Source organism: Juglans microcarpa x Juglans regia, chromosome 5D, assembly GCF_004785595.1.
Source record: "Juglans microcarpa x Juglans regia isolate MS1-56 chromosome 5D, Jm3101_v1.0, whole genome shotgun sequence".
Classification (NCBI taxonomy): Eukaryota; Viridiplantae; Streptophyta; class Magnoliopsida; order Fagales; family Juglandaceae; genus Juglans; species Juglans microcarpa x Juglans regia.
This window is the reverse complement of record NC_054602.1, coordinates 18,205,401-18,229,166: the sequence shown is the minus strand read 5'-3', so window position 1 is coordinate 18,229,166 and position 23,766 is coordinate 18,205,401. Positions and strand designations below refer to the sequence as shown.

Sequence of the window (23,766 nt, the reverse complement as noted above, 5' to 3'; positions counted from 1 at the left end):
AGGACTATTCATCTGGGCCGGATTTTTTTCCGGCCCGGTCCGGAACCCGGATAACCGGGTTTTATCTGGGTTCTAGTTGCGAGTTCCGACCAAGATCAAATCCGGGCCGAAACCCGTATTATAAAAATCAGATATATACAGTCCGGACCCGGGTATGAAACCCGGGTTCTGTATTCATAACCCGGTATAACCGGATTTGTATAAAAGGCAAAAAAAAAAAAATCTTATTCCTTCAACCCATGACCTCGGACCCCCCTCTTCTCCCCCTCCTCTCTCAACCCTAACAACGATTCTACAAAACCCTAGCCGCTACCGTGATGCTCTCAATGGTTACTTGCTGGAGAGGAGTAGCTGATTCGAGTACACTCTCTCACCGATGGCTTGCGGAAGCTCAGTTGCTCAGCTTTGAGAATCATCTCTTCCTCGACCAAACTGGCCAACCCAAGATCACATTACACCTCTTTGCCCACCAATACACTCATACCTATCAAGCTCTCAAACCCATCTCTCACTAACATCCATCCGAGCCTTCTAGACCTAGTAAAATGGTACCGCTATCTTCCATAGAGATAGTATTATTTTTGTTTGCTAGAGAGAGCAAGAGCAAAATCGTACCGCTAAATACAATATTGTAAGGAAGGTTGTAACACCCCGTTCCCAAAAAGACATTTTAGAATTTTCGAGGAGCCAGTGTGCTACTACAAAACTTGAACTTAAAACTTTTTCTTTTTAACAATGCACCAGATGCGAAAAATTTCCATAAAATAACAAACTTCAATAAATACTGAAAATCCAAAATAAGGTCTGCGGAAGCACTTATGAAAGATAAGGAAGTCTCATGTGCTTATCAAAATAATTTATTTAAAACTTAGAACCATAAAAATAATCATAACATAATCTGTCTAGGCCTCTGTCTCGCCTCCCTGGGTCAAGTTCTGTCCTGCAGTCTCGTCTTCATAAATGTCATCACCTGGGGTGGTTTCAAAACATAAAAACAAACTAAAATGAGTCGAATACTCAATAAGCAACACATCATACAGTAAACATAATAAACATAAGGTTTCTTAAAAAACGTGCATATTCATAAATACATTCATAAATAACATGACATAAACATTACTTATCTTTCACTTGTCATAGGTCGTTACCCACTGTTGACCCCCGTGAGTTAGGGTTAGCGAATCTAAATAGATTTTGATTCTGCCCGTGGCCGCGGGTTGTGGAATCCATACATAAGAAAGACAATACTGGGTGCACTGCCAGCATGCACGACCTGACAATGTGCCCATAACATAGGTACCGTTTTCATATCATAACATAGGCCGTTACATATTTTATCAAATCATACTTGCATACTTGACATTTCATAGATTTCAAAAGAAATCACATACATATCATATCGTAGATTTCAAAAGAAATCACATACATATTTGTCATATCGTATCATAGATTGCAAACGAATCGTATTCTTTCATAAACGTCATGATTTTTCATAAATATTTTACGAAATAACTCTCTCATAAAATCATGCATTTCCTAAATAATTTTATGAATAATCTTTCACATAAAATCATGCATTTCATAAATAATTTCATAAAATCATGACTTCTTCATAATTTTATCATATTTTGGGTACGTTAAAAGGGGCTTCCAATAAAGGGCATACATGCATAATATCTTTTATAAAAGGACAAACAGCTCACTGTACATACGCGTAAGGATATGATCATGCTACTTACCTCGTAGCGCTAATCCAATAATTTCCGGGCGCGACTGATTTCCTATAAGATAGACACGTAGCTTACGTAAATTTCTACTTAAAGACATACCTCTTAATTAAACTAGAAATTCCAACTTAATCTATATTTTTCATTAACTTTGGTCTTTCAAACTCTAAAATCACATTGACTCTATAATATTGACATCAATTCTGTATATCTAGAGTTTATATGTCCCACTTAAAATACAACTCTATCACCATGATACAAATCTAATTAACCTCAAGCCCAGCCCACAGCTAAGTCAAATCCAATTTAAAAATACAAGTCCATTTAAACATTATTATAATTTGAAATAGTTGCAAATTCTAGCCCATAAAGATATTACCACATGAGCCCAAACAAAAGAATAAGCCCATCCCACCCTTATACGGGCCTAAGGCCCACGGCCCAACAGGAACTAAGGTTCTTTCTAGAACCCGAAATCATGGCACATCCAAAAACAAGAAAAAAAAAAAAAAACAACAGCATTTGAGAGAGAGAGAGAGATGGGTCTGCGATGGAGGAGCTCACTGAGGGAGAAGCTGCACGGCACGGCGGCTGGAACCAAAGCGGCGCAATTGGGTTCCTTTGAGCTGGTAAGTGCGACGCCGAGAGAGAGGATGAGTGAGAGAGAACGGAAAGAGATTTTTCACACCACACAACGTGCATGGGGGCTTCGGGTGGTGGCGTTGGGCGTCACTGGGCGGTGGAGGCTAGACCTCCGGCGATATCTGTTGCTGCTGACGGTGGAGTCGCGGCCCACCAGTGGCAGAACATGGTTCTCTGTTTGGGGAAGGCTGCTTTGTTTCCATGGGCTAAAACATAGGAGCTTTAGCTTCCGCTTTCCACAGAAGATGATGATGGTGGCTACTGAGTTTGGGCTACTTTCGAGGGTGGAGAGGAAGAGCTATGGTTGCTGTGTGATTGTAGTTGTGCGGTGGTCTCGCGTTTGCTCTACGGTGAGTGTTGGTTGTGTTTGGAGGGTGAACGCTAAGTGGTGAACTGGGGGGTCGCCGTGCTGCGGGACTGAACGTGGGGTTGGTTTCGGTTCTGAAAACCCTAGGATATATCAAAGGCAGTGTGTGTAAGGCTGTGTGTGAGTGTATAAATAAACACAGTGTCGTGCAAGTGGAGGAAACAGATGGAGCCGTGCATGCATTTTATTGATACGTGATTGGAAGACTCACGGTGGAGGGCATTGCGGCTTGCATTCTTTGGTGAGTGAAACGTGTATATGTATATATGTTTGAGAACCTAAAGAAAACCCTAGATAAAAATAAAGGAAGAGACGTGCATGTGCATGTGCATGTGGGTTGATTAGGTTTGGTGCGTGTTTCAAATTCAAAGAAGAAAAAATCCGGTAGAGAGGAGTTGTATTATGAAGAGCATTCATGGGTTTGGCGGGAAAAATAATAATAATAATGGAGATTTAACTCTAGGTTTATAAAAAAAATCATCTGATAATTTGCTTTAACTCATAAAAAATTTTATCTGTAATTTTATTTCTAAATAAAACATCGGGCCGTTACAAAGGTGAAGGAGCACCACAAAAACAGGGCAAAGGAAGCCAAGAAGCTCTCTCTTAAGCACAACTGAAGCCAAAGGCTCTCAAAGCCCGCCATGCCCTCGCCCTCGAAGAGTTGGAGCAAAAGAAAGCCGCATGCAAATAAAGGGTACTCCCCATTTCCTGCCCTCATATTATTGCGTGTTATTTTGCTTGCTCTATGACTGAATCGGTTAGTTTTTATCATTGCGCTATTGCACATTTGTATCTTGTTATTTTTATTTCTCGGTGTGGATTGGGCATTTCTGGAGAAAATTATACCTACGCACGAGAGATACTGGTGACATTCAATATTTGTTTAGATGGATTTTGTGTGCTTGCTTCTCATTCTTTTTGCCCAGACTGCATATGGGTCTTATAAGTTGCTTTTAAGCTTAAAGTCTGGATTTTTGGAAATGGCGTAGATCATATTAATAAGGTAGTGAAGAGAGTATTTAGTTTTGGAGCTTTCAGAATTGTGCCCCTCTACCTGGTTTGGTGATTTGGAGGAAAAAGAATGATAGAAGTTTTGAGAACAATGGAAGAAAAACTTATTTCTTCAATACTTTGTTTATTTGGGTCTGTTTTGTTTTGTGTTGTCACATTTTGTTTACGATACTTATGAGTTATGTGTAGATTCAAAGGTTCAACGATTTTTGTCCAAGAACTTGAGTCCATGCCTGCATTTTCTAAAAAATATTGTTTTTATTGTGAAACTCTACTTTTTGTTTTGTTCCCAATGCAGTTACTTTTGCCTTCTGCTTTTTCAAATCTATTCCAGCTTGTGCACAAAATTCTTGAAACTTGCGTGTGCCATTTTCTATCCTTCAAGAAGGAAAATTTTTAATTAATCCAATTGAAGCTTTTAAAACAGTGTCAGATCTCATGGCCAAGAAACCATCAATTTTTATACTCATTTTCTTTACTCACTTTTAATATTCTATTTGAACATATGCAAAACTAGTTAATGAGCTTTTTGATTTCTTGACTACAGGAATTGACAATGGACTATTATTTGGTGTGAGATTAAATCATTGATGTGAAGACTGTGCTGCTGATTTTGTAACTCATTTCTTGTAATTTCGTGTTTGGTAATATAATTTATAAATATTGTAATATGTAGTGGACTGCTTTGTGATGCATGTATAGATGAATATTGGATTTTTTTTTTTGTTTTACATTTATTTAGTATTTTTAGAACGTTTCATGAACTTGACTTCTTAGAAAAAATTAATAAAATAAAGACTTTTTTACTTAAAAAAATTAAAAATTAAAAATTAAAAACCAGGTACAACCTGGAACCCGGATCCACCCAGATTCTGACCCGAATTTGATCCGGACCAACCCGGTCCGGGTTCTAGCCCGGGCTTGAAACCTGGGTTTCAGTCCAGGTATACCCGGGTCCCAGGTTGGAACTCGGATGAACACTCATATTTCAAACCTCTATATATACGTGTATGTGTGCATGTGTATGTGTGTATGTGTTAGGACTGTTCATTTAGATTTCGACCCGGGAATCTAAGTATACCTGAAGCGAAACTCAAGTTTCAAACCCAGACTGTGTTAGACCTAGGCCAGAACCCGAATGTATCTGGCTTTTTTAAAAACCGGGGTTCCAGGTTAAACCTAGTTTTTTTTTAAAGCACGTGGACCCATTGAAGATCAATCTTCGACATCATAATTCTCGGCAGAGACAAAGCCTCACTCGTCTTCAAATCTCTAATAGGCTTATCCACCAGAAGCTCCACGAGCTTCCCACCATCGGGCTCGATCAACGTGGATGAAACTCGAAGCCTCCGGTATGCTTTTCTGCTGAAAGAAATAGAAAATGAGACTTTGTGGGTTGGAACGAAATGGGTATTGGAAATCTTGTTGGGGGATTTGGGAGGATACGGGGTTTTGGTGAAGAGTGCTGCCATGGAAGCCATTGAAGGTAGAAAGCCAACAAATGGCTCTGTTTCAGGGAGTGCTAGTTTGATTGTTAATTGGAGGTTAATAATAGCAATAATATTAAAATAATGAGTTTAGTGGGTGTAAGTTGGATAGTAAAGGGCAATAGTTTGGGGAATTTGGAATTTCGAAAAAAACGAAGAATAAACAATGGATTGATTTGGAGCAATCTGATCGAATTTTAGAGTTTGGATCAGAATGAGGAACTCAAAGGTGGATTTTATTGTAAGTTTGGGAGAGAGAAAAATATGGGATCCAAAGGGGATGAATCTGGACACCTTTTTTCTCTTAATTTTGCCAAGTGCCAACTTTTCTTTTCCTCTTTCCTTGTCATTTCTTTACAATACTAAATTAGACAACAATATGAGCTACCATATCATAAGACGATTGAAATAAAATGGTGCAAACTCATGAAAATAAAAAAAAATAACTTTGTCCACAGTCAAAGCAGCTTCTGAGGAAAACTGATTTGCCCATCTTTACATTTTGTTTAATTTGTTTGGTTGTTTATAATTTTATACTCCAAAAAAGTACCGTAACTTAAAAATTTATAAATATCAAATGGAAGTTACACATATGATAAACTCAATTGTTATTAATATATATATATATATATATTATTGGAACTGATATGGTGTACAGGCTTTTAATTTCACATAGGCCCTGCCTATAATTTGTGAGATATGGGATACAAAGAAACCCATGAATCAAAACATTCAAATTGAAGGGGGTAAAAAAAAGTACCGGTTGTACCTAGATTTTACAACCTGGATTTTTTTAGACCGTAACTGGAATCCGATTTCCTAAGTTTCAAATCGGGCTCAATAAAATCTGACCCGAATGAACAGTCCTAATATGTGCGTGGGTGTACGTGCAAGCATCTCCATGTGTAGGTGTGTGTAGGCGGGTGAGTGTGCGCATGCAGGGTGCATTTGTGTGTGCGCACACGAGTATGTGGGGGTGTGTGTGAATATACCCTTACCTAAAAACTAGTACATAAGCTAAATGTTTACCATCTTTATGCCTTGAAACTTAATTAAACCCAGTTAATGCGAATACTCAAAATTTTTCTAATTGAAAAGGTTTTATTCTAGGAAATGGCAATTAGGTATATCTATCTATCCAGCACATGCATCGGCAAGATAGATGCATAAACCCATGGACAAGATAGATAGTGATTACTTTTTAGATATGTTTACCTAATTGCCAATTGGAATAATTAATTAAAGCAACACGGGAACCATCATCTTTGCAAAAATATGCCAAACCAACTCAACACATGATATTTCGAATCAGAGATGAAGCTACAACGAGACATGTTTTAGAGGAGAAAAAGAAAAGAAAAAGAATATCAAATTGACCCTTGCTCAAATTTTGTCAAAAAAATAATGAGAAATATTTGTATTTAATAATTCTTTTCATGTATCCCTTAATTCAAAATGGCATTATCGTAAAATTGCAATATGAGAAAATGGGTAGAAAATTCCAATAAAAATCTCATTAGAGTAAACAATATGCAGATAGACAAAAAATAAAATAAAATAAAGGGGACAGTTGATCCAATAAGTGATAAGACCATATTTCTTAATTCGCAGCTGGAATTAGTGGACGTTTGAAAACGCAACCACGAAAGGGACAACTCAGCTGATTGTTTGTGGTTTTTATCTAATCTAGATGTGTTGATTGATCGAAGTGATGAGCAACAAAGAGATGTCGTAAAAGAATATTTATAAATTACTATGAGTTTATATAATATATTAGATTTATTTTTAGAATAAAAATAATTTTATAATTTAACGTACTACATCAACTTAAGTCAGTTTGTAATTTTATTTTTGTGAGATCTTTTTGTGGCTAAAACATTTCTCTGTTGTGTGGGTTCCCTCCTATATGGAGGATGACCCATGTGGGTCCATTAAGCCCACATGGAGAGAGGGTTTAGGCCCAATTTAAGAATACTAGTAATGGCTTATTCATTTTTATTTTCATCTTCATATTTGCATAATATGTCTTTAAATTCATCTACATTGACTTATGCATCTCTAAGTTTTTACATAGTTATAAATAGTGATTATTTAAGTTTAAAGAAGCATTATTCACTCTCCAAATATTATTTTTAATATTTTTTTCTCTCTCCTACCCATTAAAATCAATTTTGTGAAATTTGCATTAAGATGATTTTGATATGTGAAATTTGTATTAAGTTGATGATACAAAGTGTTTTTTTAGTACATATTAATATTTATTAATAAAATTGGTCATTTTGATATATGAAATTGGTAATATTTAGATACATGGAATTTGTATTTTTGAGCACATGGTACTAATTGTAAAATATATAAATAATAATAATTTTAAGAAAAAAATTAAAATAATAATATTTTTTTATTATTTGGTTAAAAAATGCATAATCCAATGTGTGGATTTTCTTCCTATGCAAAATAAATCTTCAAAATATGTGATTTTGAAGATGCATATAGAGAAATCAATACTAATGCTCTAACTAGGTTTACTAAAACTTAAGTGCTGCTACTATTAGCAAAAAGAGAGTGTGAAAAACGTGTGAGAGAAGAAGAAGACAGAGCTGTAAAAAAAAAGCAGGCTGTACAGTTTCCATCAAACGTTCCGATTGGCGTCTTCTGTGGTCCAATCAAGCTGAAATTTTGCAGACACGTTCACGACTCAAGACTCTACAATATGAACTGTGGAGATCGGATTTAGAGCAGTCTTTCTAGTCTTTGTAGCCGTGAACACTACCACGCCTTCTTTGGTGAAATATCTTCTATCACATTATTTGGTTGCCAAGAAAGTATTTTTCTTGAGATTATTATTGATCGTATGTCTCTAGTGTTATCGAGAGAGAACATTTGTGTAAAAATTCTTGGCTCTTTGTGTGTGTGTGATTTTGTTTTAGATTATTCTCTATTAAATTACTTCCTAATAGATTCACATAAAGTGAGAGAGTATTATTTCCGTTGTTTGGTAATTGATTTAGTTATTCCAAGTCACTGTTAAGTTCTCCCAACGAAGTGGTATCAGAGCGGGTTTATAGCCGTTCAATACTTTGTGTTGAATAATGGAAGCTAATTTGAGTAGAATGGTTACTTTAAATGATTATAATTATCACACTTGGAAAGGAAAAATGGAAGACCTTTTATTTGTGAAGCAATTTCGTCTACCAGTGTTTGACTTGCTTCTGCCTTTATCTCTGTTCTTTGGACCTCTGCTTTTACTCCTCCCCCTCTTTTCTGTAACCATGACCTTTGACTGCGAAGAGGAACCCTGTGATTTTCTTCTCATCTCTTCATTCAAAACACTGCTTTTAGCCAGATCCATATTGATTACACCATTTGGGGTTAAGTTAGATAATGACATTCTAAATGTCTCCCAAGAGTCTGGCAATGTACCAAGCAAACACAAACCCGGTACCTCATCATCGAACTTTATACCCATTCCAGCCAACTGATTGATTATTCCTTGGAATGTGTTCAAGTGATCTGTCAATGGAGTTCCATCTTGATATCTCAAAGACATCAAATGCTTGATCAGATACATTTTATTGTTTCCAGTCTTTCGAGTATATAACTGCTCAAGTTTATTCCAGAGTGTACATGCATGTGTCTCCCCATTAATATGGTTAAAAACATTATAATCTACCCACTATCTGATGTGAGTGCTATCATTGTGGCATGAAAGGGCATAACAAGAAATATTGTAGAAATTGAAGAGAGAATACAAGAAGAAATGGAATAAGAAGAAGGAAGTTGATGAAAAGAAGGATGATCAAGTTGCCACCACTACTGCTAGAGACTTCTTCATTGTTTATGATGATAATGATATTGTAAACATTTTTTCTCATTAAACTAGCTGGGTGATTGATAGTGGTGCCTCAATTCATGCTACATCCAGAAAGGATTTCTTCACAAACTACGTACCCAGTGATTTTGGCATAGTAAAGATGGGCAATGGTCGCTTGGCTAAGATTATTGGCATTGAAGATGTGTGCTTGGAAACTAATAACGACACGGTGCTTGTTCTTAGAGATGTGAAGCACATTCCTGATATCCATTTGAACTTGATTTCTACAAGTAAACTTGATGATGAAGGGTATGGCAACACCTTTTGTAATGGGCAATAGAAGCTTACAAGGGGTGCTATGGTTATAGCTCGAGGCAAGAAGATTTCAAATTTGTACATATTATAAGCAACTCTCCAGTAGCATTATTAATGTTATAGAGAATGAGCTCACAGTACAATTGTGGCATAAAAGACTTGCCCACATAAGTGAGAAAGGCTTAGTAATATTGGCTAAAAAGAACTTTCTATCTAGAATGAAGAGTGCATCTTTGAAAAAGTGTACTCACTGTTTGGTTGGGAAGCAAAATAGAGTCTTCGTCAAAAGTTATCCTCCTTCAAGAAAGTCAGGTATACTTGATCTAATTCATTCAGATGTTTGTGATCCTATGAAGACAAGAACACTTGGCAGTTCTTTGTATTTTGTGACCTTCATAGATGATCATTCAAGGAAGTCTTGGGTTTATACCTTGAAAAGAAATGATCAAGTATTGGAAATATTTATACAGTTTCAAGCCTTAGTTGAGAGGCAAACTGGAAAGAAGCTGAAGTGCATCCGAACTGACAACAGGGGAGAGTATTCAAGCCCATTTGATGATTATTGCAAACAACAAGGTATTTGGCATCAAAAGACACCTCTGAAGACTCCTCATTTGAATGGTTTAGCTGAGAGGATGAATAGAACACTGATTGAGAGAGTGAAATGTTTGCTTTCACAGGCACAATTGCTTGGATCTTTTTGGGGGTGAGGCTTTGAATACAGTTGTACATGTTCTTAATATGACACCATGTGTTCTACTTTAGTTTGATGTACCAAACAGAGTTTAGACTGGTAAGGATGTTACCTATGATCACTTATGTGTCTTGGGTTGTAAAGCATTTGTGCATATTCCAAAGGATGAGAGGTCTAAGCTCGATGTGAAGACCCAACAGTGTATCTTTCTAGGTTATAGCTTGGATGAGTTTGGGTACAAATTATATGATCCGGTTGATAAGAAAGTATTGAGAAGCCGAGACATTGTGTTTATTGAAGATCAAACCATACAAGATATTGAAAAGAAAGATAAAGTAGTGATACGGTGCAATGATGGTTCGATTGACTTAGAGCCAGTGTCATTGACAGATTTGCCAGCGCAGGTTGAACATGCTACACAAGATGACCAACAGAGTGATGTAGATGCTCCCTTACAGAATGAGACCCTTGATCAGTTGCTAGAATTAGAGATGCTACCAGATGTTCCACTCAGGAGGTCTATTAGAGATCGACATTCTTCTACTTGGTATTCTACAGACGAGTATGTGTTAATGACTGACGGGGGAGAGCTTGAATGTTATGCAAAAGCCATGGAAGACGAACATAAGGCAAAATGGGTTGATGCCATGCAAGATGAGATGCAGTCATTGCATGACAATCACACTTTTGAACTGATAGAGTTGCCCAAAGGCAAAAGAGCTTTGAAGAACAAGTGAGTTTATAGATTGAAGTAAGATGAACACACTTCCCGACCACGATACAAAGCTAGACTTGTTGTTAAGGGATTTAGTCAATGAAAAGGTATCGACTTTGATGAGATCTTCTCTCCAGTTGTGAAGATGTCCTCCATCCGTGTGGTTCTTGATTTAGCAGCTAGCCTAGACTTAGAAATTGAACAGATGGATGTGAAAACTACATTCCTACATGGTGATTTAGAGTAAGAGATTTATATGGAGCAACTAGAGAGTTTTAGGGTGAAAGGCAAAGAAGATTGTGTATGTTGACTAAAGAAAAGTTTATATGGTCTAAAGCAGGTACCCAGACAATGTTATAAGAAATTTGAGTCAGTTATGGAAGAGCAAGGTTACAAGAAGACCACCTCTGACCATTGTGTATTTGTGCAGGAATTTTGTGATGATGACTTTATAATATTACTGTTTTATAATGATGGCATGTTGATTGTTGGCAGGAATTCTTCAAGAATTGAAAATCTGAAGAAGCAGTTAAATCAGTCCTTCGCCATGAAGGACTTGGGGCCAGCAAGGCAAATTCTTGGTATTCGAATTTACCGAGATAGAAAAAAGAAGAAGTTGTGTGTGTCACAGGAGCGATATATTGAAAAAGTACTTGACAGTTAGCTTTCCTCTTGCTACTCATTTCAAGTTGAGCACAAAGCAAAGTCCTTTCATAAATAGAGAGAAGGAAGAAATAGAAAGAGTCCCATATGCCTCAGCAGTGAGTAGTCTAATGTACGCAATGGTATGCACGAGGCTAGATATAGCTGATGCAGTTGGAGTAGTCAGTCATTTTCTCTTAAATCTAGGGAAAAAAGTATTGGAATGCAGTTAAGTGGATTTCAAGATACCTCAGAGGTACTTCCAAGGTATGTTTGTGCTTTGGAAATGGTAAACCTATACTTGAAAGGTTTACAGATGCAGATATGGCTGGTGACATTGATTCTAGAAAGTCCACTTCAGGGTATTTGATTACTTATTCAGGGGGAGCTATGTCATGACAATCCAAGCTACATAAATGTGTTGCTTTGTCTACCACAGAAGCTGGGTATATTGTCATAACTGAAACAAGCAAAGAGTTGATATGGATGAAGAAGTTCTTAGAAGAACTGTGTCAGAAACAAGAGAAGTATACTCTCTATTGTGACAGTCAGAGTGCCATCCATCTCAGTAAGAACTCAACCTTTCATTGAAGATCAAAGTATATTCATGTGAGGTATTACTGGATTCGTCATGCATTGGATATGAAGTTGTTACAGATTGAAAAAATTCATACTGATGAGAATGGGTCAAATATGATGACAAAACTACTAACTATGCAAAAACTCGAAATATGCAAAGTAAAAGCAGGTATGATGAGTCCCCCCACATAGTCGGGAAGGGGGAGATTTGTTGTGTGGGTTCCCTCCTATATGGAGGATGGCCCATGTGGGTCCATTAAGCCCACATGGAGAGAAGGTTTAGGCCCAATTTAATTAGGTTTACTAAAACCTAAGTGCTGTTGCTATTAGCAAAAAGAGAGTGTGAAAAACGTGTGAGAGAAGAAAAAGACAAAGAGGCTGTCAAAAACAGAACAGGCCGTACAGTTTCTATCAAACGTTCCGATCGGTGTCGTCTGTGGACCGATCGAGCTGAAATTTTACAGACACATTCATGACTCAAGGTTCTACAATCTGAACGGTGGAGATCGGATTTAGAGTAGTCTTTCTAGTATTTGTAGCCGTGAACAGTATCACACATTCTTTGGTGAAATCTCTTCTATCACATTGTTGGTTGCCAAGAAAGTGTTTTTCTTGAGATTATTGTTGATTGTATGCTTCTTGTATTATCTGAAGAGAACATTTGTATACACATCATTGTTGATAGTGGAAGGTTTAACTGGACTAGGTCCCATAGTTTTTCCCTTTACTTTGAAGGGTTTTCCATGTAAAAAATTATTGGCTCTTTGTGTGTGTGTGATTTTGTTTTAGATTATTTTTTATTAAATTACTTCCTAACAGATTCACACAAAGTGAGAGAGTATTATTTCTACTGTTTGGTAACTGATTTAGTTATTCCAAGTCGCTGTTAAGATTTCTCCCAACTTCATAAAACAATTTTTACCCAATAGACATGGAGGCTAGGATATTTCATTTGACTTTCTATTATATATGCTAGTATTTTCTGTTAAGAGTTATTTTATTCGTTAGTGTGTAAAGCACACTATCTATATCATTTAAATGATTAGATTTAATTTATAATATTCAAATTTAAAAATTTATCTACCAAATCAAATTATATCATGTAAACACTTTACTAATTATATTTTATACAATGACTTAAAAATATAATTTTTCATAATAAGGGTGTCAAGGAGTCATAATGTTCATTGAAATTTTGAAAATTGAAATTAAAACCAGTAGGATATCACTATTCTGCATCCTTTTTAGTTTTTCTTATTGAAGGTGTACCGAATTTTTTTTTAATTTTTAAAAATGAAAAATAAATTATAAAAATCATCTTTATTTAAAAAAAAGTTAAAAAGAATAAAAATTAAATAAAAAAATTTTTTAGATCAGAATTGGTGACCCATGGTATCCATTTTGGAGATGCAGGTGTTGTGCAATCAGCCACAGGCTGTTGGCAATTGGTCACTTGTGTTAACCCAATAACAATTTTCAAATAGCCAATATGCTTTGGATCAATTAGTAACATCTTAATTTTTTACAAAGAGAACTAATGATCGAATCTCCCTCTTCATGTATAAAGAAAAAAATAACAATTTTTAAATAAATATAACTTTATGAGTAATAATAATATATACTTTATTTTATTTTTAAATTTTAAATTTTTAATGGTTAAAAAAATGATTATTAATAAATTAATATTTTTTTAATTTTTTAAAAAGTTAAAGATATTTAAAAAAAATATAAATATACTCGTCAAAGACCTTACAAATTAAAAATCTCACATAAAGTTGAGGCAAGTAGAGTCATAGACCTTTCTAGTTGATGTCGATAGGGGTGTAAATTCAAACCGAAAAATCGAAAAATTTGACCGGACCGGACCGGTTTTACCGATTTTGAATCAGTCCGGTTTGGGAACGGTTCTTAGAATGTGAAAATCGATCGGTTCTGGTCTGGCACCAGTTTTAGGATTTTTAGGACCGGACCGGATCGGTTGATAAAAAATATATATATAAAATAATATTTGTATTATTGTATATATAAGTTTTATAGAAAATATTATATATATATTAATATATATAAGTTTTATATATTATGTATAATTATAAATTTTTATGTGAAATTTTTATATATAATATATATAATTATATATATTCATATATGAAATAATTTCTCATTATAATTTATAAATTATTACATAAAATGTTAATACTAAATCACTAAAAATTTATAACTAATACTAATATATAACTTATAACTATACCAATAGTCTAATATTAATACTATTATATAGTTTAATATATTAATAAAAGTATAAAACAGATTTTTTTAAATCAGTTTTTTTTTTTTTTTTTATAAACAAATTTTTAATGACAAATTGTGAAACTTACATTTTAAAAAAACTAGAAAACCGGACTGAACCGGACCGAAATTGGTAAAACCGGAAATACCGATTTAGGAGGGTAACTGGTGCGTAAACGGTTTTAAAAAATACAAAACCGGTATATACCGGTTCGGTTCTAGATTTTGTCCAAAACCAGACCGGTTACACCCCTAGATGTCGATGAGATTGCCCCAAAATAAAAAGAGAAAATATTTACATCAGTCTACTGTTGACTGCCGCCACATCACACTTAACGTTTTAGGTTAAGAAAAAAATAAAAAATAAAGAAGAAGAAGAAGAAAGATGCGACATAAAGTGTGTGGAGCGAGCTAGTTAGCTCCGTTGGAAGAACCATGTACTCTCCTTCTAAACAGTTATTGACTCCATTATTGCTTCTCTCTCTCTCCCTTTCCAAATATGCGTTTCCCTAGACACCATAACGCCGGACAAACCTCTTAAAGACGGTGATATCCTCGTCTCCCACCGAGAAACGTTTGCACTTGGGTTTTTTAGTCCTGTAAATTCTAGTCGTCGCTACATCGGGATTTGGTATTACAAAGTGCCAGTAAAAACGGTTGTTTGGGTGGCTAACAGAGATGATCCTCTCGACGACACTACTAGTATACTCTCCAGCGATGGTCATGGAAGCCTCGTCCTCACTTAGATGAACCGAAGCGTCCCTATCTGGTCTATCGATGCTTCTCTTGTCTCCGCGAACGATTCCATGGCTAGGCTCTTAGACATCGAGAATTTCATGTTGGTGAAGTACACAATAATATAATAAAAATTACAATGAAATTAAAATTAAAATGAAGCCAGTTTGGACTGAGGCACGAAAATATTGCTCTCTTTAATAAGATTCAAGTCCTCTACTGCGTACAAAGTCTCAAATTAACCGGTGCAGCAAAACTCCTCTTGACTTGACTCCTCCAAGATACAACAGTCCAACTGATCATCGTATGACTCAAGCGTACTATGCACAAATAGTTGAGCCCAAAGGTCCACTCAAAAGAACACTTTTCTTTTGTCTAAAAGTACTCCAAAAAATATATATTCACTAAATTTATTTTTTTTATCTCACTTTCTCTTAATAGTCACATGCCCGTACCCAATGATCAAAAGAATATATATATAGACCATATGGACAATAAAAAGAAAAAGACGTTGGCCATCAAAAGTACTAATTAAAGCAGCCAATTAATTAAAAGCCGATTGCACTAATCATTAACAAAGAGCCTGTAAAAAAGAGTATTAAAGAGAGAAAAAACTCAAACGGCTTGATAAGAAAAATACCGTAACAATAAGCAATAAAAGAATTAAAGCTGCTTGATTTTATTCCCATTGAAAGCCTTAATGAACACCAACGTTTAAGTCGTAAATAATACCGCAAAACCTCAACCAACGGTTATGACCTCTTAAAAAGAAACGTTATAAATAAAAATTATTTATTAAAAATACCAACACCTCGTTTTGGTTCATCCAGAAACCCAGAGTCTTATATGGCAGAGCTTTGACTTTCCGACAGACACTATGCTTCCGTTTATGAAACTCGGGCTCGATCGCCGGACTGGGCTGAACCGGTTCCTAACATCTTGGAAGTCCAAGGATGACCCGGGAACCGGCAACTGCCCCTATGTGATTGATCCAACCGGGTATCCGCAGCTGTTCTTATTCAGGGGTTGGGCTCCTTTGTGGCGGGCCGGATCTTGGACCGGACAATGATGGAGCGGCGTACCCGAAATGACACAGAATTACATCTTCAACGTTAGCTACGTGGATAATCAAGATGAGATCACCATTGAATACGGTGTCACTGTACCTAACGTTTTCACGAGAATGGTGGAGGAGGAACCTGGGGTCGTGAAGCGGTTTACTTGGCACGAGACCGGGTGGGTCGGGTTTTGGTCAGCCCCGATAGATTTGTGCGTTAACTACCAAGAATGCGGTCCAAATAGTTACTGTGACCCGAACAACGTAGAAAAGTTTGAGTGCAGGTGCTTGCCCGGGTTTGAACCCAAGTCGGCCCGTAATTGGTTCTTGAGAGATGGGTCAGGCGGGTGCGTGAGGAATCAAGGAGTGTTCCCGTGCAACAGCGGAGAAGGGTTCGTGAACCTTGCACGTGTGAAGGTGCCGAATACCTCGATAGCAGGTGCGGACATGAGTCTGTCGTTGAAAGAGTGCGAGAAGAATTGCACTTGAACGGCATATATCAATGCAAACGAGACAAAGGGAGGGATTGGGTGCCTTACATGGCACGGCAAATTGGTGGACACGAGAGTTTATTCAAATGGAGGACAATATTTATATCTACGCGTGGATGCAGCTACGTTAGGTACTCCAGTTTTATTACTTCTTTTTTTTTACTTAAAATACGATCCATGTCCCATTCAAGTCGGAGAAGATTCAGTTTCATGAATCGCGTATAAAGATTGAATTTTCCACTCCCTTTTCTTTTCTTTTTTTCCGTAGCTCAATATATAAAGAAGAATGGTCTTCTTCAAAATAAGGAAAAGCTGGTGATTCTTGTGGTTTCTGTTGCAATAATATTATTTATTGTGGCTTCCATTGTGTATTGGTTCATAATGAGGAAGATAAAAGGTAAGTAAGACAAGACTTTTAAAGCAATTTCTTCGTTTTTTTTGCACTTTGAGAATTTCTAACTGTGTTTGACAACAGAGAAAAGACAAAGCAAGTATACTTTTAGCGTTACCTCCGCTGCAGCAAGCTTTGAAGAATCTTCAACTAGAAGGGAGCTCAATGGAAGTATGAGAAATTCAGATTTACAATTCTTTGAACTAAGTAAGATAGTTGCAGCCATGTATAACTTCTTTGTTTCTAACAAGCTAAGAGAAGGTGGTTTTGGATCAGTGTATAAGGTAATCTCCTTGAAATTCAATTCATATGTGTGCAATGCATCAGTAACTCCATTCTGAATGTTGATCAAGGTTGAAATTGGTGTTTCCTTTCTGGGTTACTTATACAATGGAAAGGAAATAGTAGTAAAAAGACTATCAAAGTACTCAGGACAAGGCATAGAAGAGTTCAAAAATGAAATTGCAATTATTGCTAAACTTCAACAAAGGAACCTTGTGAGGATTCTTGGTTATTGTGTTCAGGGAGAAGAAAAGATGTTAATCTATGAGTACTTGCCAAACAGAAGCTTGGACACTTTCCTTTTTGGTATGTCTTCTTATCACCTAAGCTTTTTCTTCTAGTGTTCAGTATACCTACCAAGCAAATCATCTAAAGATATGTGATCTCTTCATTCAGATGAAATAAAAAGGTCATTATTAGATTGGGGCAAATGCTTTTAGATTATTTGTGGCATTGCTCGAGGGATCTTATATCTTCATCAAGACTCAAGATTAAGGATTATCCACAAAGATCTAAAGGGCCAACAATATTTTACTTGACAATGCGATGCATCCAAAAATTGTAGATTTTGGTATGGCGAGAATTGTTGGAGGGGAGTTAGGGGACCAAATTGAAGCAAATACAAATTGTGTAGTTGGAACATAGTAAGTGTGCTAGAAATTAAGGATACATTTAGGCCTCGTTTGGATAATGAGATGAAATGAGATAATTTTAGATGAAAGTTGAATAAAATATTATTAGAATATTATTTTTTAATATTATTATTATTTTGAAATTTGAAAATGTATAATTGTTTATTATATTTTATCTAAAAATTTGATAAAGTTGTAATGATGAGATGAGATGAGATGGAACCGTTTTTGTATTCAAACGGGGCCTTACAGTACAAACCAATTTCTTTTTAAGCAAAACATAATCATATCATTTTAGTTCTGTGATAATTTCATTATGCTGTTGCAGGGGTTATATGTCTCCAGAGTATGCGATGCATGGACAATTTTCAGTGTGGTCAGATGTATACGGCTTTGGGGTTTTACTACAGGAGATTATTTCTGGCAAAAGGAACAATACTTATTTTCACGATGATCCCTCCTCAAACTTGATTGGGCAAGTAAGTACAAGTGTATGCAAATAATTTGTCTTGTATTATTTAAACCTAAACACATGAACATGCTATTTAATTGTAGGTTTGGGAGTTATGGAAAGAAGGCAAAGACATGGAAATAGTTTATTCATCACTGGTTGACAAAACCCCTGATAATGAAGTTGCAAGATGCATTCAAATTGGGCTTTTGTGCGTGCAAGAATATGCAACAGATCGGCCAAACATGTCAGCAGTCATTGCAATGTTAGGTTATGACACACCTCTTCCTTCTCCACAACAACCTGCATTTGTTTTGAAGGGTAGTAACCATGGGGAAGACACATCAACTTGCGAAGGAGCCATTTATGTCAAAGAAGTAATAGTTTCTTTGATTCATGGTCGCTAAAGTCGGATTTTGTTCGATGCAATGTACTGATATGAAGTTAGTGTTAGTAGGGTTTGTTTTCAAAAGAGAAAATGTAAGCCCTAAAATAAAAGAAAATCTCTTAACTTTAAGTCGTGCAGGGGTGTGTGAGGTTGGGTATGTGCATGCGTGCGAGTATGTGTTGGTGTGTGTGTGAATATATCCTTACTTAAAAAACTAGTACATAAGCTAAATGTTCACTATCTTTATGCCTTGAAACTTAATTAAACCCAGTTAATGCAGATACTCAAGATTTTTAAACCCAGTTACGGATTTTTAAAAACCGGTTTCAATCCGGGTTGTGGCTCGGGTTTGACTTGGGCTAACTCGGTCCGAGTTCCAACCGATTTTGAAACCCGAGTTCCCGAGCCAGAACCAGATGAAGTATTTTACTTACCATTGACTTTTTTTGGCCCATCTCCTCTGATGGATTCGGTTATCCCTAAACTAAATTCCTAGTGGATCATGCCTTCAATGGGGTCGGGCTTTTGGTCAAATAGAACCTACCATATAAATTTGAACCAAACCAAAACAGAAAACAAGCATGCTTGTTGAATTAGGCAAAGGCAATGTCAAATTTTGGCAAATATCACTTTTTTTTAAAAAAAAAGAGATGATATCATATATTGTAACAACCCGATCCTATATTTTTAGGGATAAATTACGGATAATTTTTTTAGCTCAATAAATGAGTTAAAGTCCATATGAGAATTATTAGATGATTTTTTTTTAAAACCTAGAGTTAAGGCTTGATTATTATTATTATTTTATTTCTTTTATTTTTTACTCCAAGCACGTGTGTGTTAGAGTCCAAACAGTATTACTATTCTTATTTCCTCTTCATATTAAAACTCCTAGCTACCGGATTTTATTCTATAAATTTCAAACACGTACGAAATCTAATCCACTTCCATGCACGTACGTTTCATCTTCTTCTTCACTAGGGTTTTCATTAGTCTATATAGAGAGGCTTATTACGTCCAGTCCGAACCATTATTTCCAGCGTGATCAACCAACCTCTTCCTCAAGCCGAAACCAAACCCAACAACCCATGCCTCCTTCCCCACGTCGTACTCAGATCCCCTCCACGCCAACCCAAACAGCAAGCCCCTCGCCGCTGCCCTCCACCACCGTCGCTCAGCCAAGCCTTCACGTGCACCACACAGAACCACTCAACCTGCAAGTCCGTCACCGAGAGAGTCTAGTTTTTTATCCACCTCCAAACACAACCAACTACCTCACAACCACACACACGGCAGTACACTAAGAACCACCAGCTTTCCCACACACAGCAACCACCACACGGCAAATAGAGTCTTTCCGCAGCCCACGTAAACGGCGCCAACCACCGAAACGTTTAGAGAGGGTGCTCTGTTTTCACCATCGAAAACAGGGGATTCTTTTCTCCCCACCGTGAGCCACAGCCCAACCACCCCACGGCACCAACTCCCTACACATCTTCACCACACTGCACAGGAAGTGCCACCGGGCACCTCACGCCAGCCCAAGCCACCGCTCCTTTTCGGTAAGCTCATGACGTGCCCACTGGTTCTCTCCGATCCCTCTCAGATTTTCTTTTTTCTTTCATCACTTGGTCTCTCTCTCTCTCTCTCAAGCTTTCTGTTTCTCTCCATCTCTCCAGCCTTGAGCCACCGAGGAACCACCCAGCTCCGCCGTTCAGCACCACCAAGCCTGAAAGCCTCACGCCTAGCTCTCGGTAAGCTCTGCTGTGTGTCCGTCTACGTAGTTGCATGGTTACGTTTCAAACAAAATGCCAATAATAGGTTCTGGTTTGTAACAATGACAATTTTTCCCTTTTGAGTTTAGTTTGCAATGTAAATAGCCTAAGCAGGCGTATTAGATCTTAATTAGAATTGAGTTATTTTTTAATTATCATGAAGATAAACATGTATGTTATTAGGCTATATTCGGGTTCTAAATCATTTTGGGCTTGATAATATTTTTATTAGAGCGACAGTTATATTACTTAAGTGTGATAGACTTGTTTCTTAAATAGACTTGTATTGAATTAAATTTAGGGTAAGTGAATATCATTTATATGTCAATGAGTTTAGGGAAATGATGGTATTTTAGGGATTAGGAGAATTTTAAGTATTGAAGAATTAAAATAGGTTAATTTTAGCTTTTCAGGGTTAAATATTTTAACACGTGTTCAATTGGAATATTTACGGAAATTACACGCTCATTGTATAGGTGACTGATTACGTGCCGGAAATAGTGGATTAGCGCTGCAAGGTAACTAGCATGATCATACCCTTACATGTATCTACGGTAAACGACATGTCTTTTATAAAAATATTATGCATGTATGCCCTCCAGTGGAAGCCCCTTTTACATACCTAAATCATGATTTTATGTGAAGATTTATGCATTAAAGTATTTAATGAAAGTCATGGTTTTATTTGAAGGTTTATGAAAATTGATGATCTTATGTGATAATTTATGCAATTATGGAAAGTCATGCATGATTTTATGTGAGAGTTATGCATAAAATTATTTATAAAAGTCATGAATTTATGTGAGGAAACATGTATCACGACATTTATAAAAGAATGTGATTTTATTTGAAAACTATGATATGAGATGACAAATATGTATGTGATTTCTTTTGAAATCTATGATATGAACAAGTATGTATGCGATTTCCTTTGAAATTTATGAAATGACAAGTATGCAAGTATGATTATGATAAGATATGTAACGGCCTATGTTATGATATGAAGACGGTACCTATGTTATGGGCATATTGCATTGCCAGGTCGTGCATGCTAGTAGTGCACCCAGTATATCTTCCTTATGTATGGATTCCACAACCCGCGGCCACGAGCGGAATTAGAATTTACTTAGATTCGCTAACCCTAACTCACGGGGGTCAATAGTGGGTAACGGCATATGATAAGTGAAAGATAAGTTAATGTTAATGTTCATGTTCATATTATTTATGTATGTATTTATGAATATGCACGTTTTTCAAGAAACCTTATATTTATTATATTTACTGTATAATATGTTGCTTATTGAGTATTCGACTCATTTTAGTTTGTTTCTATATTTTTTAAACCACCACAGGTGATGACATTTATGAGGATGAGACTGCAGGACAGGACTTGACCCCGGGAGGCGAGGCAGAGGCCTAGACAGATTATGCTATGATTATTTTTATGGTTTAAGGTTTAAATAAATTATTTTGATCAGCACATGAGACTTCCGTATTTTTTTTCTTTAATAAGTGCTTCCGCAGACTCTATTTTGGATTTTAAGTATTTATTAAATTTTGTTTTATTTATGGAATCTTTCGCATCTGGCGCGTTATTAAAAAGAAAAGTTTTTAAGTTCAAGTTTAGTAGTAGCACACCTGCTCCTACACCTCACCCAACCCCCCGCCCAACCCATTAACCCATTGGGTCTATAAGTTATTTTTGGGTCAACAATTTTTTTTTAGACCCAAATTATAATATAATTTAAATTATAAATTAAAATCTATACATTCAAAAATATTATAAACTCATTAGAGTTGTATTTTGGATTGTCGTGGCCTCCTAGGCTAACCTTTATATAGGAGGCCAATGCAATACAATAGTCATATTTAAACAACCTATTAGTGAAAGTAGCAAATGGGGAAACCATTCAAAGTGAAAGCCACTGCAAAGGAGTTAATCTCAAGATACAAGCTAACCATTTCTCACCTACGTTTCATATTTTGTCACTTGGAGGGTATGATGCTGTGATGGGGGTGCAATGGTTAAAGACCTTGGGGCCAATTGTGTGGGATTTCACACACCATCAAAGAAATTCAAGTGGGGGAGAAAAACTGTGGAATTAATTGGCCTTAGCCAGCAAAATTACACCTTTGAAGGGGAGAATAAGTTGGTGTCGTCTTCAGTGTACAAGCGAAATGGACTGTTAGTGCAATTAATGTTCATGGAGGAGAAATTAGGAGAGGAAAACCACAATAGTGACATAACACAGTTGCTGGAAAATTCCAAGTTATGTGTTGATGAACCTGGAGGGCTACCACCAGAGAGGTCTCATGATCATAGGATAACCCTTAAGGAAGAACGCCCCCCCCCCTCTCTCTCTCTCTCTCTCTCCTACAAGGCCTTATAGGTATCCACATTACGAGAAGGCTGAGATAGAAAAAATAGTTGTTGAGTTATTGAACTTTGAGTAGTAAGGCCCTGCACAAGCCCTTTCCCATCCTCAGTACTTTTGGTCAGAAAGGTTGAGGGACTTGGTGGTTATGTGTGGATTATAGAGCCTTGAATAGGATAATCTAAAGGGTAAATTTCCCATCCTGGTGATTGATGAGTTGTTGGATGAACTACATGAGTCAATGGTGTTCTCAAAAACTTGATTTGAGGTCGAGCTACCATCAAATCAGGGCGGTACCTGAGGACATAGTAAAAACTACTTTCAGAACTCATGAGGGTCATTACAAATTTTTGGTAATGCTCTTTGGTCTCACCAATGACCCCATCTACTTTTCAAGGATTGATTAACATTTTTTTTCTAATCTTTCCTTAGAAATTTTGTGATTGAGGACAAATGTCTTTGGGTGGAATGTTGAAGCCACTAAAGCTTTCTAGCTGTAACACAACCCCCAATTCTAAAGTTTCCAGATCTCCCCCCCCCCCCCCTCCTCCTTTACTATTGAGTGTGATGCTAGTGGGGTAATACTTATGCAGGGTGGGCAACCTATAGCATACTTGAGTAAGACTTTAAAAGGGAAGACTCTTTCACTCTCAACCTATGAAAATGAGTTATTTGCCTTAGTATCAGCTGTACAGAGGTGGTGGCCTTACTTATTTAGCCAGTCCTTTATTGTTAAAACTGACCAACAGGCTCTCAAGTTTTTAATGGAACAACAGGTGGGCACTCTGGCACAACAAAATGGGTAACCAAAATGATGGTTGATAATTTTGTTATTGAATGTAAAATGGGGAAGGAAAATAAGAAAAGGAGGAAGGGTTGTGGTTGGCTGTGATCACTTTTCCTACAC

The 23,766-nt window shown here is 36.6% G+C and overlaps 1 pseudogene; it reads left to right on the top strand.

Moving 5' to 3' along the window:
- Positions 1-13,385: 13,385 nt before the first annotated feature.
- LOC121265758 lies at positions 13,386-18,728 on the top strand (annotated as a pseudogene).
- The last annotated feature ends 5,038 nt before the right edge of the window (positions 18,729-23,766 follow it).